A 6,000-nucleotide genomic window follows, 5' to 3' on the forward strand; every position below is an offset into this window, starting at 1 on the left:
TCAGGCTGTGTAATGGCCACAGCCTCCACAGGAGAAACCACAAAAAAGTACATTTCCCAGTTATTAAAATGGGCTAGCCTATACTAGCAAGACATTTCAAGCAATTTTCAATGATTTGCATATATAGTACTTAACTGGGATCCCCTAAAACACTTAGACTCAAGGCATCATAGAAAGAACACACAAAAAATTAAAGGCAATGCTACAAAACAAAGGGAGAAAACTATACCAAGTCCCTTCATGATGCCTTGAAAATAATTTTATTACTTTAAATTTTCTTTCAATTTCAAAATTTTCTACAGAAATAGCAGCCCATAAGCTTTATGCTCCTCCCATGGGGCCCTCCCATCTACCTTGGTCTCATGGAAGGATCTCATAACAAATGCATGGGATGGTCTGGGGTCCCTCCTACCCATGGGTGGAGGGTTTGCATATGTTAACAGGAGCCTCACCCCATCTGAGTGCCTGCCAGAAAGTCAAGCCCTGGATCCCCAGAACCACCAACCAAGAAGATGAAAGAACTAACTTTGGGGGAAAAACCTCGCAAGCAAAGAACTCAATAACACAAATGGAACTCAGGTAAACTAGTCTGGGGTGATATTAAAGATCTTGCTGACCAAGCCATGAGATTGGTCCCTTTGGATGGTGGCAATCTCATCCCTGGGCCTATGATTGTGGTCCTATTGTGTGCAGTGCTCACTGCTATCTGCGGAGCCTCCCATGAGTAAATTGAGCTTTGGTCACTAGGCCACATTTAGCAGTTGCTAATTGGGAAGGAGCTTTACCTAAGCTCTTCTCTAATAATTCCAACATTATTGATCCTGAATTATCCATCCAGGAGGTAACTGTATCCTATGATACCAGCATTTCCATACATAATCTGCCCATTTGTTTCTCCATAGTAGATAATAAAACCCATAATACAGACAGTCCCCTCTGCTTTGCTCTTGCCAATGAAACTATTGTAGATAACTATAATAAGTCATATGTTGGGCTGTCTCTCACTGACCTTAGAGATATAGTTAATGCTACCTATAGCCCTAGACTCCCCCATGGCAAATGCAAGAAACCCTTGCATCCAATATGCCCAACAATGCTTTTTGGAAAGCCCCCCCTCAGATAATGATAGCATCCCATGGAATCAATGTGTCACAGCCATACCTTATCTCCTTGATAAGAGGAATTTCTCTTGGGAAGAACAACATCTGTGCACCTGGGCAGGCACAGGTCCCTGGAATGTAACTGATGTGCCCCAAAACCACATAGGCTACTGAAGTCCTTGCTACATGGGGCAAGCTCTTATCAACCATTATGCAGGAAATCAGAATGGCATTACGGCTATCATGCCAATATCGCCAGCTGCCAGAACCAATAATTGGGTAGCAGCTGGCCAGATGAATGGGTCTGTATTGAGTTCAGACCCTGACCATGGATTTGCCTTTTTCCAAATTATACCCATACCCACTATGCACAAGCTAGTGTAATGCCACCCTTTGCCATGCTAATAATCAATGATAATGATGGCATAAATATCATTCATACAGAGATCCCTTGTACAGTTAATATATCCTGCTGGATCACAGATTGTCTAACCCCTACTATGAAAGCTAAATATATTTATCCTCAGAGTGCCCCCAGCAATCTGGCTTCCAGTGAACCTGTCAGGATAGTGGAGGAGTCCATGTATATGGAGATGAAGAATCTTCTGAATGAGATCCTATACTGAACTAGGCATGCAATTAGCCTCATCATTGCTGGAATTATTGCCCCGGTATGTATACATTCTGGCCACTGGTGTGGTCAATTGGTCACTCTGCTACCTCAGTCATGGGCGGTAGAGATGAGGAGTCAACACACAGACACTGGGAGCTGGTGATAATGCTGGCTGGTGACAACCTCAGTTGATGTCCAGCAGCCTGTTTAATGTAGAAGTGATTACAGTTGATATAGAATGAACCTTTCAATCATACATAAGCAACCAGGTTATACAACATCTAGAAACCAATCATCTTTTGATTCATGTAGCTGTACTATGAGGAAGCTGTAAGTATTGCTATGCAGTGGAAGGCAGTCTGGAAGGATCTTTGTCCTTAGGGGAGAGGGCCTTAGGAGTTTTATGCCCTGAAGCACCTGATTCTTGGTCTCCTGGTCTGGTAGCTTGGCAATGCTGACTTCAAGCACTGAGGATGTGGTTTCATTGACAGCTTGTTACAGCAGAGTGCCCCATCCTGCAAGTGTTCCTGTCAGGCCTGTATAAGTGTAGGTTTTCCTACTACTCTGAGCTGCTTATAGCTGCTAGCTGCTAGCTGCAAGCTGAAAGTTATTCCAACACTGGTAGTCGCCATCACTGCCACAGCCACTGCCACTGCTTCACTCACTCAGAGTATCCAGACTACTCAGACTGTAAACAATTTGTCTACTGCCATGGTGAAAGCCTTTGCAGTTCAAAATGACTTAAATAAACTGTCCTGAGCTGCTATTCAGCAAGGAACCTCTACCAGGAACAACTAGATATTTTGTTTATGTTGAAAGGCTCACTTGTGACTCTGAATTTCATAGTATTTGTGTCACCTAATATACTGTATCTAAAAATGTAACCTTACACCTCTCCAATTTTTCTCAGTAGATTAAAGGCACTTGGGATGCTATTATGACTATACATAACCTTACTAAGGCAATTTTCAAAATCAATGAAATGAAGGTGTCTATCTTGACAACCTCTTCCTTCTTCCAGGGATTGACTAAACATTGGAAAAACCTGAGAGCCAAATTAACTAATCTTTATAATGCTATTACCCTGGCCCTACTGTTTATAAAGTGATGTTTTTCTTGTGTGGTGAGATGCTTATGTAACCATGTAAAGGCCACCAAACAAAAAACAGCAATGCTGGCTGAAGTCCTTGCCGCACAGTCAGAGTGGGGAGTGTGAGGACAAGTGCATGAAGTACTGCCTACATGGCATGTGTAGAGGGCATCTGAGTGGCAGGCCACTCCCCTCAAGCTAGGTGCATGAGCAACAGACCATAGGCCAGAGGCACAGCCCTGGGTGTGAGGCCATGTGTTGTAGTTTCTGCACTTGCTCCACAGCCCACTCCTCGATGGTCCCTGAAAGACAATTAGCAGAAATTGCACTGGTGGCTGCCTGTAATCTGCTTAGCTACTGCCTGAGATTTTATTGCATGGTAGCTGTGCAATAAAATCAGACCTGATTTCTGCTTGGTCTCTGGAGGTCTTGATTAGCAACTCCGCATCCACATCCTCCTATACCTTGTTCCATGGACCTCCTTACTGGACAAGAGATAGCCCATGCAGTAGAGGTCTACAAAGGAAGCACAAGAAGTTTTTTGTCATTTTTATGCTGCTTGGAAAGAAATTTCCTAAGTCATCACACAATTCATAGCCTATAATCTTAATAGGTGTTTAAACAAGTTTATATGAAATAATATCTGTTAAATTAAATATCTGTTAAATTCCAATAGGAATGAGAAACAAAACCTTGACTACCTCTAGGTCAGCAGTAGGCAGCCATTAAGATGGTTTCTAGCGTGTCACAATGGCCCATACCTGTAAACCCAACAACTCATGAGGCTCAGGTAGAAAGATGACAAGTTCAAGGCCAGCCTCAACAATGCAGGTAGACCCTGTCTCAAAAACCAAGAGGTCTGGAGATATAGTGCAGTGGTAGAACCACCCTAGTTTCAATACCTAGTACCAAAAAAAGGTAATTTCCAAATTATGTCCTGGTCTCTCTGTGTATGTTTAATCTCTATCACAAAGTGACAAGTATAACATAGGCCAAGGATGGGATATTACTTCTGAGATTAAATTACAAAGGTTCTACCACTATGGAAGATGATTAGAGAAAAGGTAGTTTCTCCAAAAAGGGAGTATATTTCTCAAAAAGTCCATGCAATGGAATGAGAAGTTTGATGGGAGAGGACTGCATTAACATGAAAGCCTTGAAGGCATTCTATAAGTTGAATCTCATCTTTATTCCCTCCTCAGGTTCTTAAGTTTCTCCTTGATAAATTTCAGAATGAAGAGAACAATCCCAGGAGAAGCAGTCATTCTGTATCCTGAGAATAATTTTCAGAATCAAGAAGAGGGGACAGGGAAAAGTAAGGAAGGGTAATAGTGGGCTGTGATCAAAGCATGTTATAGGTGTGTATAAATATGTCACAATGAATCCAATATTCTGCATAATCAAAAATTAATTTTTTAAAAGTCTGCAGTTTATATCATTACATCTTGTAGATACTCTGTTGTTCTCCCTCTTTCTCTCTCTCTCTCTCTCTCTCTCTCTCTCTCTCTCTCTCTCTCTCTCTCTCTCTCTCTCTCTTTCCAATAGCCATAAAAAAAAGTCTGAAGTATTCTGCTGAAAAGTCCCTGAAGGGTCAGAGGCCAGGTGGAGAATAGGCAGCACCACAAAGGGCAGCCATGCAAGTTAGCATCTTAGGTGTAAACACTCCTGTTGAGAGCCACAGCCGAAGGGGCCCCAGAAACTTCCAGCTGCCAGATGATTTGCTCCTCTGCAGTGATGCTCATTGGGCTGTTTCCCCGCCCTTTCAGACCATGGAGCTGCTCATTGGGGGACTCTTTTGGCTCTGCCCACATGACCCAGCCAATCGGCCTCAAGAGCAGGAGGAGTGGGGGGGGGTTGAGAGGCTTGTGGGAAGCCAGTGGTGGCAGTTGGGCTCTGAGGGAATTCCTGAAGAGCTCGTGTGGTGTGGTGTGTATGTTCTAAAAATAAAGTTTGTTTCTGCTTGATAAGTGGCTTGTGAATAGTGCCCAGCCAGACTGCGGCAACTCCAGCCCCAATTAAAGCTTTGGATGATGCCATCTGCTCACCACTTGAAAGCAGCCCCATAAGAGGACCTGACCCAGAGCCACCAAGCTAATCTGACCCTGTATTTCTGAACTTCAGAACCAATAAGGCAATAAGTACTTGTTTTAGCCACTATGTTTAGGAGTAGCTTGTTACACAGTAATAGATTAAAAATACAAGTCAAGAAACTCCTGACAGTACTAACAGCTGTGAGTGATCTTCTTACTCCTCTGTGGATACAGAAGAATACAGTATCCCACTCACATCACAGCCCTTCCCTCCTTGACGTCTTCACATCCCACTCCCTGCTCTCTGCACAAGCTCCACCCTCAGACCCAGCCACACTCACAGCCACAATCCCATCTTAGACCTCATAGAGTTATCCAGTTTGTGACTCTATGTTGAAGAGAATAAGACAGAAAAATGAGGTTCATCCAAAGCAAAACAACCCTCGGGCATGAAAGGGAGAAGAAATGAGAAAGTAGAGTATATGAGCATTCAGCTGAGCAGAGGGGACTAGAATTCTCTTAGAGCAACCTCAGGGACTTGACTAGGCATTGATGTTCCTGTCATAGCTATTAGATCCTAGTGGAAATCATAGGCTGTGAGCTTCATGCCATCTCCCAAAAGCAGAAGAGTGTCTGGAAACAAAGAGAGAATCTGATAAATCCCAGTGTCTAGCTTCTTGCATGAAGTGGAGATTTAAAAAAATGTTGAATTAAATTGAGTTCTTTGAGACAGCTATGTAGAAAATTCCAGTCTAGATCAACTAATAACACCTTGGTGAAATCTCCAAAGTGTGAAAATAAGATTAAGTCCCCTGTGTCTTACACAGGACTGAATAAAACTCCTGATTGACATGGTAAGGCAAAAAGTCTTTCCTGGACTGCAAGATCTTTCCTGGTTCCTTTGTGCCTCCCAAAGTTGGTCTGACTTCACTAAGAAAAATTCTGATAACCTGCAGCCTCCACTGAAGGAAACAGGAATAGGGAAAGGAGACCCTCAGCTCTGCTAGCATTCTGAGAAGCTGAGGGGGATCCACTTCCATTCTCAGCCCACAGGGAGTTTAGAGGAAAAAATAAATGTGCTAAACCATCTGGGCCAGATAGAATTACAGCAAATAAATAGAACCCTCATAAACTAGTCTGCATAGACTAGCACAAGCACAGCATACT

The sequence above is a fragment of the Urocitellus parryii genome, chromosome 1 (genome assembly GCF_045843805.1).
Source record: "Urocitellus parryii isolate mUroPar1 chromosome 1, mUroPar1.hap1, whole genome shotgun sequence".
NCBI classification, from domain to species: Eukaryota; Metazoa; Chordata; class Mammalia; order Rodentia; family Sciuridae; genus Urocitellus; species Urocitellus parryii.